The sequence below is a fragment of the Aegilops tauschii genome, chromosome 2 (genome assembly GCF_002575655.3).
Source record: "Aegilops tauschii subsp. strangulata cultivar AL8/78 chromosome 2, Aet v6.0, whole genome shotgun sequence".
Classification (NCBI taxonomy): domain Eukaryota; kingdom Viridiplantae; phylum Streptophyta; class Magnoliopsida; order Poales; family Poaceae; genus Aegilops; species Aegilops tauschii.
In genome coordinates, this window is record NC_053036.3 from 653,175,166 (window position 1) to 653,189,107 (window position 13,942).

A 13,942-nucleotide genomic window follows, 5' to 3' on the forward strand; every position below is an offset into this window, starting at 1 on the left:
GTTTTTTAGGTATTTCCGAGGTCTAAGCGGCTTTCCAGTCGTGCATCGCCGAGCTTGTCTGCCGTGGGTATTTTATCCTTAGTTCTTTGTCAAACTAAATTAAAAGAAGAGAATAGAGAACCGAATCATAGGGTTCTATTTTCTAACGAAAATGGCAGGAGAACAAATCAGGATTGTCTGTCTTACTGGAAAGAAGGAAACTCGACTGCTTGGACAAAATGGGATATATCTTTTCAATTTTTCTCTGGTTTTCTTCAGTTTTTGCTTTTCCTTTTTATAGTTTTATTTGTGTCTTTCTTTGATTTTCACCAGGTTTTTCTGGTAGTGTTCATTACGGACATGGATGACACTCGGGGAGTTCGGTCGAGTCTTACAGCGTACCAAGAAATTGAGCACCGAAAGGTCTCGGCATGTCAGCTGCCTATGTCGTGGTGAGCGGGAGCTTTGGAGGAACAAGCAAGTCCATAGCTAGGATCTCTTTTTGAGGAAAAATTCTAAAGCATGGCCTCACAAAAAATACTTCAGTGATGAATTCTCAATTGTAGTTCTCATATGATAAAGTTCATGTTTTATACAAAGAAATCCAATAAAATACATCGCAATAATTTTCAGCAACAACGCATGGAGTATCATCTAGTAAAAGCAAAAGTTGGGGTAATCCAAACAGCCCTAGCCCTCCAACCATCCTGCATTCAACCCCCCTGTTCATCGACACAACACTCCACACACAATCGTTTACATCCCACCCCTTCATTCGCAGTTGCCTCGACAACTTCAACCGGGGCGCCTGCCCCACTACCTACAGGCTTAATTGCCCCAACATACTTGCGCATACCACCTTCTCTTCTCCTGCTGCTCCCGTTCGCACCCTGTCAAAGTTCATCGCGGTGCCACAAGATGTTTTTGAGGCACCCAATATTCCATCAAAGCGGCAAGGCCGATGCGTGGCTCTTTGATACATGCACCTTTTCATCACAATTTTATAGCATAAAATTTAATTTTCATACGTATATTTAATCACTAGTGCACCAGTTTACCTTCAGTTCATCTTAAAATAACTTTTTTTGGGGGGGGGGGGGTGGGGGGGGGGGGGGGAGGGGAGGGGATAAAGGTTACGTCTACAAAATCACCTTTTGGGGAGCAAGGTAAAGTAAAGCAAAAAAATGGAGGAACTTTTGAAGTAAAAGTGCGGTACACAAAACATTGAAGCAACATAGGCTGTTTCATGTGAGATTTGTTTTTGTATATAAAACAGAAAGGCATGTAATAAAAAATTATATGAAAAATTAAACTTTGGTATATATTCATTCTTATAATAGTATTACAAAATTGGTATATATATATATATTCATTCTGATAATAGTATTAGAAAATTGGTATATACAAAAAATGGGCAGGCTTTTAATAACCAGTTATCACAAGATATATTTTGGTATATATTATTACTCATATAATAGTATTACTATTTTAGTATATAGAAAAAACAAGGAGGTGTTTAATAATTAGTTATCCACAAGATACATTTTGGCATATATTATAACTTTCATAATAGTATTAGTGTTTTGATATATATCAAAAACAAGGAGCATTAATAACCAGTTGCCACATGATATATTTTGGTACATATTCCAATAACCCTTATAACAGTATTAGTTGACAATAGGACTCGAATAGAATGAGAAAGATAACCATGATGACTCAAATATAATACGCCTCTATATTTAGGAAGATTCTCTAAGATTTGACAGTGCCTCTATATAATACCACCACAACTACTCATATATAATGAGAAATATCAGCGATTAGGAATATAGTGCAATAGGAGGAAAAAGAAATAGGAAACCACTTCTCATGGCACTTATCAAGAACAACACAAGTGCCATGTGCTTGGTAATTCTCCTGATGTCTACCACTTTGTTGCCATGCCAGGCGACTGGGAGAAACAAAGGTACACTCAATCGTTTATATCAGTCCAATTTATGTAAACATATATACGCCTTAGTTTTCCAGACTGTCTTGAGTAACTTGTGTAATTTATACTACATTGCTAATCTGAAATGGGATGCAATACTTTCTTGGGCGTAGGTACCACTTCACTGATAGATGTGTGTGCAAAATCTCGGTTATGCGAGGACGATACGGCGATCAATATTATTTGGTGCAAGACTAATTGTCAAATTTCTGGCTACAGTTTCGAAAGAAGCTACTGTGAGAAGAATAATTGCTGCTGCGCATCCTAAGCGATTAAATGATTTGCCAAAATGCCGTGCTTGTAACATGTGGTGAACTTCAATAAACAATACATGTTGATTTTGGAATGAAGGTGCAACCTCGTAATTTTATCAACGATGGCGTTATCCAAGTTATTCTGATAGCATTTTTCTTTTTCTAATTCAAGTCGCCAAGGACAAGGAAATGAGGGACGACTAATTACTGTATTACTCCTTTGTTTTCTGTTTACTACCCCCCTTGCCAAAATTCGTTTTTCTGTCTCAAGATCCAAGACCCCCTGGCAAACGCGGCGACGCCGACATCGGTAACTTTGAATTAGCAAAATCGCTTGCATACCAAAATATAGTGAATACCGTCTTTATTGATCACGTGGGACATGCTATCCACTGGACCGCATGTGATCCGCCCTAGTTGTGAAATTACTATGCGTATGATAGTTGTACGATTTATGTACGATGTCGAATCCACTGGCCTGCTGCAGTTTGGCCCTGTGCATGGATGGCTTGATTGGCCCTAATGTGAAATGACCATCCTATCCACTATACGTTTTAGGGGAGGGGGGGGGGGGGGGGGTGTACCGAAGCAGAGCTCAGGGCAAAGCAATCTTCCATACTCCCGAATTCAAGCAAAGTTCCTACATATAAAAACAGTAACATATGTGTTAATTCACAATAAACAAATAAATTTGGTTTGAACAACAAGATTTACATGAACATACGAAAATCGTACTTAGGATTTTGAGGGCACGTGGACTTATAATGACCCGTAAGACCGCACTGGCCACATTGACGTTTGCTTTTCTCATCAAAAGCTTTAGGTCGCCCATTTTTAGTGACATCAGGACCATCCTTACCGCGGCCTTTAACATTCTGTTTTGGTGTGCCTTTGGTGTTAATTTTTGCGGGATCACGAACCAGAACATGATCTTGATTAGGCTCAAATGCATCGTCGTTCACAAACCTTTTCTCCGCACCAGGCTCATCCTCCTCAGTGTAATCATTATCTATTATGTCCCTCAGAGCCGCCTTCAACTTGTCGAATAAAAATGGTTTATAGCATGCTTTATGAGTTGCTTCGGCAGATAAGATAGTCAACTCGCTGTACCTAGCTCTCTCCCCTGCACCTGCCCATCCCCACGCAAACAGATCGCTAGTGCGCTTCATGGGAAGTCCACCCCTTGCAATTTTGCTCAACCTCCGCAGTACTAAACACTTAGGTATCTCACGTAAGCGTAACTGAATCAAAACGTGAAGAATATGTTTGCAAGGAAGTCCTTTGCGATCCATACTTCTGCAACTGCACTTCACGGTTTCTTCGGAGTTACTTGGGGTGTAGCCCACAGTGAATCTGATATCCCTATTTTCCTTCCATGTCAGTATGAATCTGTGAGTGTCTGCTCCTCTCAGTCTCTCAAGGGCCTCAGGCTCCCGTGCCTTCTTCATATCTTCCTATAAGATATAAAAGTTTGCCGCAGTGAACTCACGGGCAGCTGATTCCTCAATATCATTACACTCGTCCAATACTGGTACTGGGTCTGTCTGTGAGTTTGTGTAATCGTCATGCGCCTCGTTCTCACGGAGATGAACTATGCAGTTCTCATAGTGCACAATCATATCAACAATAGTCATACCGGAGTCTAGATGCAAGTGAAGGCATGAATTCAGACTCTCACTTCGCTCGTTACTTCGCATACCTAGGAAAAACCCACCAGACAGATATGGTGCAGCCCAAAGCCTTTTCTTCTTGTACATCCTACGTAACCATGTCATTGTTTTCTCCGACTGCCATTTGGCGGTAAACGCTGCCCATCTCTCCTCAAATACTTTTTTTGAAGTGGCATAATAAAGTAGAGACCTGAACTCCTTTAGAGACTTATGATGAAGGTGTTTCTGCATGTTCTTCTCAATATGCCACGAGCAAAGATGATGCCAAACCTCCGAAAGTACCTTTCTGATGGCCTTAATCATAGCTGCATCTCCATCAGTAATTACTGACCTTGGCCTCTTCTGACAGTGAGCCCTCAAAAACGTCGGAAGCACCTTCATTTTTTCTCTATAACACATGTTATAAAGCTTCTTCCTCCCAAAACCAGCCTTTGCATATGACCCGTACCTACTGACGAGATTATCATAAATCATATGTTTCCTGATTTCAGCACCTGCCATAGTTAAGATCCCAGCTTTCTGAATTCTTTTATTTGATTATGAGACCGAAGAAATGTGACTTCATACGGTCTAGCTAGAACGTGACTGTGATCATCACTGAAACTGCTGACATACCAAACGTCACGCTCTTTATCAAGCTTCAAAGTTATATGCGCATCGCAGAAGCAACGAGTCTCCACTCTGAGCCTGCGGGTCCTGCCTTCCATTGTACACAATTTTGCCTGTCGTTTCCCAGCTCTCGCACACAGATACTTTCTCAAGCACATACTTCCCTCAGGACCTTTCGAAAATTTCAGCGAGTCCTTTCTTACGCTGAAACCACGCTCCTTAGCATACTGGTTATAGAAAATGTAAGCCTCTCCTAGTGACCTGAACGTGTTCCTCATGACCTTCCAATGCCTGTCCAATGAATCTTGCTGATATTCATCAAATCCGATGTCAAATTAAACAGATCATCAACAACATGCTCATCCTTCCCGCTAGGACCATCTACATCTGCCTGTAAATTAAGGCATAAAACCATGTATGTCAGTCAGTTATTATTTTAATATGTAATGTATGTAAGTTTCAAAACTTACTTTGCTGGAGCTGTCATCATGAGATGCACCAACGTGCGATTTGTCACATTCATCGTCCACAATATTCCTCACAAAGTCCCCGTCCTCGTCCATCTGCGCACATTTTCCAAAAATACATGTAAGCGCTCATACGATTATTATGTCATTTCTTTTTTTTAAACATACCCGGAGTGCACTTTCAGCAAATGAATCATGTATATCCATATCATCATCATTATCGCCATGTAGCTGCATGATGCAAAAAATACATGTAATTGTCCATGCGGTTTATCGTATTTATTGTTTTTATCAACATTGATCACACTTACATTGCCACTATAAGATTCATCCAAACTCATGTAGTTCTCCTCAGCAGGTTCATCCATATTCAGTGACGAGGTTCTGTTGTCGTCGCCGTAATCATCGCCATCATAATCGCCCTCCTCCTCTATCTATACATGTTTAGGAAAATCCTAAGATCAATCGAACACCGTGTAATATCATCCCTAAAATAATTAGTTCATCAAGCACAACGACGTCTCAAACCAACCTCTTGCACGGCGGCGAGGATGTCAGCTGGATCCATTTTGTCCGATGACGAACGCGCTGATGGCGTGACGTTGCTGGCCGACCGAGGCAGGTGTCGATGGTGTCAGGATGATGGCCGGTTGTAGCAGGCGGAGTCCGGAGAGGAAGGCGGCGACGAAGATCACGGGTGGGCAGCCATCTGGGCGACGGCAAAGGAACGCGGCGGCAGCAGCAACGGCGCCGGGGCACGCGCGGTAGCCTGTTTGGGCGGCAACCCGGGCGACGTGGAGGGCGACGGTGACTACGTGGACACAGGGGGCGACGTGGAGACGGCATGGATGCGTTTAGGGTTTAGGGTTACAACGGCGGGCGTCGGCGGCTCCCGTGATGTTTTTTTGTTTTTTCCATAATTATCGACGCCAACGTGGAGACATGCGGGTGTACGGCGGTGACGTACGGCGACGGGTGTGGCATACGTGGGCGGGCGTACGGCGACGGGCGCGACGTACGGCGACGGGTGCGGCATACGCGGGCGGGCGTACGACGTCGCGCGCAGACATACGTCGTTGGGTGGGTATTCCTATACCTAATGTGAAATGACCATCCTATTAATTATACTTTTTTTTGGGGGGAGGGGGGGGGGGTTGTACTGAAGCAGAGCTCATCGTACAAATATCAGACACTCTGTGTCGTATATATAGCAACACTCTTAACCAAATAAAATCACCAAGTGTCGTGGTTTTGTCACGGCAGATGTCCTAGAGAAAGGACTTAGTCGTGGAGCCATCGCTACAGGTTAGCTTAAAGGGGTTAAAGCGGACAAGGGACGCAATAGAGTTTTATACTAGTTCGGCCCCTTACGATGAAGGTAAAAGCCTACGTCTAGTTGTGATGGAATTGATGGGGTTTCGATGACCAGGGAGCGAATACGCTTTGCCTGAGTCTCGAGTTGTTGTCTGTTGTCCTTGAACCGCCGCCGGGTCGTCCCCTTATATACATGGGCCGACGCCCGTCAGTTTACAGAATCCGAGGGCGGCTCATAATCGTGTCCGGCTCGGTCTATGCTACTTCTATCTTACAACACAAGTTTACATATCAATGCCGGTTTATGTCTACAGGCCTTAATCCGGCTTTGGGCCCTGGGCCTTCACGAAGCGTCACCGTCTGTCTTCATGGGCTTCAGATACAGATGAACTACTTATGGGATTAACCCGGCCTCTTTTGGCCGGTTTACGCCCAGTGGTAATATCCCCAACATTAGGCCCCAGATTGATTTGAACTGGTTCATGTCAATCCTCAATACTTAAGAAAATTTCTTCTTCAACATCTTCACATAATCTTGTAAACCGCCGTGACACCATCTTCTAGGATCATGGTAAACCGCCGTGACGTCACCTGTCATTAACGAGCCTCCGACAATCGAGGCGACAGCTCCGCCTCATATCCAAAACTTAGGCTCCTCGATTTTCGCACCTGACGCTTATCTTTGTGCCCTTATAAATAGGGCCAGGGGGTCTTTCCATTTTCCCCCTCGTGCCTCTTTACGTCGTCGTCTTCCTCGCGCTGCCCGACCTTTGGAGCTCCGCCGCCACCGTCGACCTTCGCTTCTGCCTCAACTCCGGCCGCTGCATCACCCTGAACGCACCAGAGAATCGCGGCGCCTCTCCGCTCTTCCATCAGCATCGGTAAGCCTTCTTTCCTTCCGCCATAGATCTGTCATTAGGGTTCCAGTGTTCATCGGTGTTCGTCGTTGTGCAATAGCTCTTTGATTCAAACCTTGATATTTATCCTGTATGGCGATAGCCATAGCCCTTCTTTTCTATCCATGCATCTTGTTTAAGTAGAAAATCCCATCTGAACCTTCATCAACTGCTTCGGTACCAATATTTAGGTCTGAATATATTTTCATTTTCTGACATGCGGTAGATCCAAAATTATAATGCCAACTTGTGAAACCTGTTTTCCCCTTCACTTATACATCTTTAATACCAGATTGGGCGGTTTAACTTCATATACAAAACGATGACCCAGTAGATACCATTAGTTCCCTGCTGAACCGCCAATACTTTCATCATTGTACTGTTTCCACTGTCAGACTCCGGTTACGAATAACCAATTCCGGTTTATCAATATGCTTGTATGCTTATACTGTTGTATAGTTGTCCACTGTAAATCTTAAACCGGCAATAATCATGTTTCAGATTTTCATTGCCATGGCCAAGCAAGTCTATGAATGCAATTGGGCTCCCTCTCGAGTAACCGAAGAGCAGTTAAACAATCTTGTAAAAATGGGCGCTTTAGCCAAAAAGAGATGTCATCCACTGGAGGGTCCCTGGCCCGGAAAATCCTCCTACACCCAAGTATGGAGAGGTAGTCGTGTTTGCTGATCATCTCGGACGAGGTTTTAGCCCTCCCGGTTCAAAAAATTTCGGGGATGTACTGGCCAGTTTTCAACTGCGCCCTCAAGACATCGGTCCCAATTCTATGACCAACATCTGCCACTTCCAAGTCTTTTGTGAGGTTTATCTGCAGGAGGAACCTACAGTCAAACTATTTAGGGATTTCTTTCACTTAAACCATCGCACAGAGTTCTCGGATGGACCTAATACGGAACTGGGCAGGATGGCGGTTCAGAAAAGGAAGGAAGTCACCTTCCCTCATCCCAAACTCCATAGCCACCCTAAAGAGTGGAACCAGACTTGGTTTTATTGCATGGATACCTCTCCATCTGATGAAAACCCCCTGCCAGGTTACCGCCCTAAACGCCTGAGCAACACACATCCTTTTCCTCAGAGGCTGACTGCAAGAGAAAGGGCCAACTATGCTCCTCAATTATCAAAACTTAGAGCCTTTATGGCAAACGATTTGACAGGAGTTGATCTCGCTCGTTGTTGGATAAGTTGGAGTATTCTGCCCTTAAGCCGGCGCTCCGGTTTGATGTGTGAGTATACGGGGAGTTTGAAGGATGCTCAGCGGCACATTGACATTCAGCTTACAGATGCAGAAGTCACTGAGGCTGTAAAAAAGATACTGAATGAACTGGAGGCTGTCTGTGCCCAAATCAGACTACTCCCTTTCTGCGCCTTCAACAAACCACCAGCTGTAAGAATCATATAATCTTTTTATCTGACGTTGCTTCTGTCCAAATATTCTCTGAAAGTGTGATTATTTTCTGACAGGGTGATGATCCGTTCTGGAACAAGAAACCATCACAAGACAAACCGGCGAAGCCGCAAGACAAACCGGTCAAGCCAGTTCGTCCAAAGACCAAGGTTGTTAAAAAACCTGCCAAGAGAAGGACCACTGCATCCTCCGATCTACCAGCTGATGACGATGTGGGTAATCCGGAACCAGAGGTAGAACTTGACTCTCTTGGTTCATTTTTCGTACACCTCATTGACAATGATTATTATCAGGACGACGCTGAAGGCAGCCATGTTGATTACGTAGAGGTAACCATTCTTTCCTTCGATTCAGATCCTCTGCCAACATCAAAAATCCGTCAAGCAAACCGGAAAGTAAAATTTTCTCACCCTCTTGCTTACTTGGACCCAAACTTTCTTTTGAAGACGCAGCAGCACGAGGCTCGCCGCACAACCCGGCACAGCGGCCAGGTAGTTACCTCCACCGGTTTACCGAACAGTCCGGTTTGGAAACGCCTATCAGAGGTCTCTTATCCCATTGATACTTCATACCCCAAAGCAGGTTGTTTCCGCCAGCCTCTTAACCCGTCTGATTCAAATTATCAGGGTACTTCTCACTCATCTTCTGGCGAGTCATCGGCCACATAGCTTCCACCCCTCAAAACAGTTCCTGGGTGAGCTATGCATGTGTCTTTATTCTTTATGTGTTACCTTTACATACTGTACTGATCCCCATGTCTGTCTTTTCTCAGCGCCAAGACGAGACCCAGCAAGAAGGCTCGGTTAAGCAAACCGGCTGATGATAATGTAGCTGTTGAACCGGAAAAAACTCCAGATCCGGAAGAAACCGACGCCGACGCCATGATTAATGATCCGCCGCCTCAAGACCATGACTTTCTTGCCGAACAAGTGCAAGTTAACACTACAAGCCATACCAACCGGCCAACCAGCCCTGTCCGAACTGGTGACAAACCGGTCAGTCCCGTTAAGGATACTGACAAACCGCCAACTCCAGTGACGGCTGCTGATGACAAAGACGATGACGTTATGATTACTGGCACTGGCCACACCACTCCTGGCAATCCTGTCGCTTTGCCAAAGCATACTGCCAAGGACGAGCTCTCTGCTATCGGCAAAGGCAAATGGAATGCTGATTTATCAAGCTACGCTCATCTCAATGCTCAAGACATTCACTCCGGCTTCTTGAACCGTCTGTATACCAGCCGCGACTATGAAGCTAGTTTGGTAAACTTGGTGAAGGAGCGATATGAGGTAACTACTATTTTTCTCTTTTCTGTCTTGTCCGATTGCAGTTTATCAACTCCTAGTAGCCCCCAAGTGACGGTTTATGATACCAATCTAAACCGGGACTTTTGTCATAATTCAACGTTGCACATTTAGCCTCCAGGGACCGGATTACCTCTTTAAGATGAACCGGTTCCTTAAAATTTGCCATACTGCTCTTTCACCGGTATAGCCCCCAAGGGCCGGTTAACTTTATGAAGATGAACCGGGACTGTAGAAGAATTCCCGTACCAACAGTTTTTGAACAAACACACATTAGCCCCCAAGTGCCAAGATTAATACTTGTATTGTGCTTGGGACTTGTAGAAATTTCTGATAAGGAGCAAATATGCATTAGCCCCCAAGTATCAAGGGCATAACTTGTTATGTGCTTGGTACTTCAAATATATAATGTCAACTCATTATACATCTGTCCCTTTATAGGCTGAGCTGAGCAAGAAGGAAAGCCAAACCACTGATCTGCAAGAGAACATCAAAACCCAGCAAGCTGAAGCCTCCAAAGAGAAGGAAGAATTGACCCACGCTATAGGCGCGATGGAGAAACTGAAAGAGGGCTTCAACAAAGAGCGGGCGGATTGGGAGACTGAAAAAACCGCTTTGATAAAAAGGGCTGAAAACGCAGAAGCCGCTCTTAAACCGGTGGTTGACGAGCTGACTGGGGTAAAGCGGCAAGTACATGCTATGACCACTGCTGTGTTTGGTAAGCATCCTTGCTTTATACTTTCAACGTATCTTCCCATGCGTTGCCGGTTTATTGATGTTTGTAATGATACAGGAACTCACATTAGCCATCTGGGCTCTTATGTACAGAAGAAGTTGAAAGCTGCCTACACGCTGATAGAGCAACTGTATACCGGCGCACAACGAATTATCTGCACCGCTTCTCACAATAAGCCACCCCCGACGTTGATCAAGGATACCTTAGACAGGCTATCTATGCTACCTGCCCGGGTAGAAGAGCTAAAAAGGTCTGCTGCAAGGGCTGGCGCTCTGACCGCACTAACCCGGGCAAAAGCATGGGTGCCTGACCTTGATCCGACGGACGTGGCTAAAGGCTACCCAAGCTTAAAAGAAGACGAATCAGAATTTGGCACTGAAGATCTCCGCGCCATAAACCGGGAAGTACGTCCACTAGCTTGTCAACTTGCTGAAGAGGCTGATCTTTCATTTTACCATGCGAGTTATGATACCAATAACAAACGGGTTGCTGCACCAACTCCTGAGGCTCAAAACCTGATCCCTCCAATCCGTAAGCACACTTATGCCCCTAACATTGAACCGTCCAACCTTATAAGTGACGAAGCTGTGTTCCAAGCTTTAACTGGGATCGACTGGACAACTGTTGACTTCTAGCCGCTGGGTAGAGATGAAGAAGATGAACCGGTGCAAGATGATCCGCAGCCGTCAGGTCAAGCTGATAAGCAATCATAATCCGGGGGCCGGTTTAGTCTTCCACTTGTTGCAATACTTATTGAGAAACAATTACCCTTTTGGGCACTGAAATGCCTTGTAATAGGCTAGTTGAAACAGTTGGTCTGTTATGCCTTCGTGCATATTTATCTACAACTGATGCGTAGATCCGCCTTGCTTTAAGACATGATGTTCATAATCCATAGCTATTTATTCAAGTTGTTCCTGCATATAAGAAGCTTAAAACGCCCTGGCGGTTTATCACCGGGCGGGACATGATACCCAAATACATATATAACCAAGGTTGTAAAAGATAACCAAATATGGAAATATATGATACCTGTGACTTTTAGGCATAGTGTTGGCTGACCAACTTTGTAATGAGGGTAATAACCCTAATCCGAAGTAGAAGTAACTCCTGTTATATGATGCCGGTTTATCAGAAAACCGTTCCGGGCTGTGATAAACACCGGCTTATTCTATACTGGTGACTTTGAGTCAAAACCAGACCGGGCTGACAGTCTCCGGATTATAATTTAATTGTATACTGTCAACTTGTAGTTGATAGCCTAACCGGGTTGATAAATACCGGTTTAAAAACGTCACAAATCTTATGAAAACAAAGAAAACTCAGCAAAAGGCAAATAAAAACCGTTGTAGTCGAGGCTTTTCACGGGCTGCCAGGCCCCAAATTCGATCAAGAGGTGTAGCTATGGTTTGGGTTCGACCAAGCCCCCAAGTGATGCTGTGGCATTACGCCGATGAAGAGGTGTAGCTATGGTTCGGGTTCGACCAAGCCCCCAAGTGATGCTGTGGCATTACGCCGATCAAGAGGTGTAGCTATGGTTCGGGTTCGACCAAGCCCCCAAGTGATGCTGTGGCATTACGCCGATCAAGAGGTGTAGCTATGGTTCGGATTGCGCCGATCAAGAGGTGTAGCTATGGTTCGGATACGACCAAGCCCCCAAGTGATCTAATATCAAGCTTTGAGAAGCTAAATCAAGGGGTAAACCGGACGCCGCTTTGTAAGCTCCATGTAACCACACATGATGTAAGAAAACAACAGATACCCCGCTTTAGCTGAGGTTCCGGTTTATTATATTGATCATATATACAATGTCATAATATGTACATAAGCAGAGCCTGTAGCTCAAGTATAGTAGGGCCGAAGATGAGGAATATTCCACGGCCGGTTGGTCTCCTCCTCCGATTTACTGAGTCTTTGCGCTCTCGAACATCGATTAGGTAGTATGACCCGTTGTGCAGATTATTGCTGACCACAAAAGGTCCTTCCCAAGGGGGGATAGCTTGTGCATATCCGTCCGATCCTGGATGAGTCGAAGCACCAAATCTCCTTCTTGAAAGGTTCTGGTTCTAACCCGGCGGCTATGATAACGACGCAGATCTTGCTGATAAATCGCTGAACGGGCTGCTGCCATGTCACGCTCCTCATCTAACAGGTCAAGAGCTTCCTGCCGTGCCTTCTCGTTGTCCGCTTCAACGTATGCCGCTACACGAGGCGAGTCATGACAGATGTCACTAGGAAGAACCGCTTCCACTCCATAAACCATGAAGAACGGTGTGTAGCCTGTCGATCTGTTGGGTGTGGTATTAATGCTCCATAACACTGAAGGTAGCTCTTCAACCCAACAACCCGGCATCCGTTGCAAAGGAACCATAAGCCGGGGTTTGATGCCTCTCAAGATCTCTTGATTGCCCTCTCTGCTTGACCATTGGACTGGGGGTGAGCCACTGATGACACGTCAAGCCGGATGTGCTCACGTTGACAGAACTCCTTCATGACGCCCTTTGACAGATTGGTACCATTGTCTGTTATAATGCTGTGTGGAAAGCCAAACCGGAAGATCACCTTTTTGATGAATTGAACCGCCGTGGCTGTGTCACACTTACTAACTGGCTCTGCCTCCACCCACTTCGTGAATTTATCAACCGCCACCAAGAGGTGGGTCTTCTTGTCCTTGGACCTCTTGAAAGGCCCAACCATATCCAGCCCCCAAGTTGCAAACGGCCAGGTGATTGGAATCATCCTCAATTCTTGAGCTGGTACATGAGCGCGTCTTGAGATTTTTTGACAGCCATCACATCTTTTAACCAAGTCCTCGGCATCAGCATGAGCTGTCAACCAATAGAAACCATGACGAAACGCCTTGGCCACCAAGGATTTTGAACCGCCGTGGTGACCACAATCTCCTTCATGGATCTCACGCAAAATTTCACGGCCTTCCTCAGGAGACACACAACGTTGAAACGCCCCTGTCACACTGCAATGTTGTAACTCTCCATTGATAATAGTCATGGACTTGGACCGCCGGATTATCTGCCTGGCCAGAGTTTCATCCTCTGGTAACTCGCCCCGGTTCATATACGCCAGATATGGAACCGTCCAATCCGAGATAACATGAAGGGCCGCCACCAACTGAGCCTCCGGATCAGGAACAACCAAATCCTCTTCACCAGGAAGCTGGACGGACGGATTATGTAAAACATCCAGGAAGACATTAGGTGGAACCGGTTTACGTTGGGAACCCAGGCGGCTTAAAGCATCCGCCGCTTCATTCTTCCGCCGTTCCACATGATCCAC

The 13,942-nt window shown here is 45.2% G+C and overlaps 1 long non-coding RNA gene across 1 annotated transcript; it reads left to right on the top strand.

Moving 5' to 3' along the window:
• The first annotated feature begins 1,717 nt into the window (after positions 1 to 1,717).
• Positions 1,718 to 2,318, top strand: LOC120974787 (uncharacterized). Its single transcript, XR_005770122.2, has 2 exons — positions 1,718 to 1,948; positions 2,086 to 2,318. It is a non-coding gene; the product is annotated as an uncharacterized lncRNA (long non-coding RNA).
• The last annotated feature ends 11,624 nt before the right edge of the window (positions 2,319 to 13,942 follow it).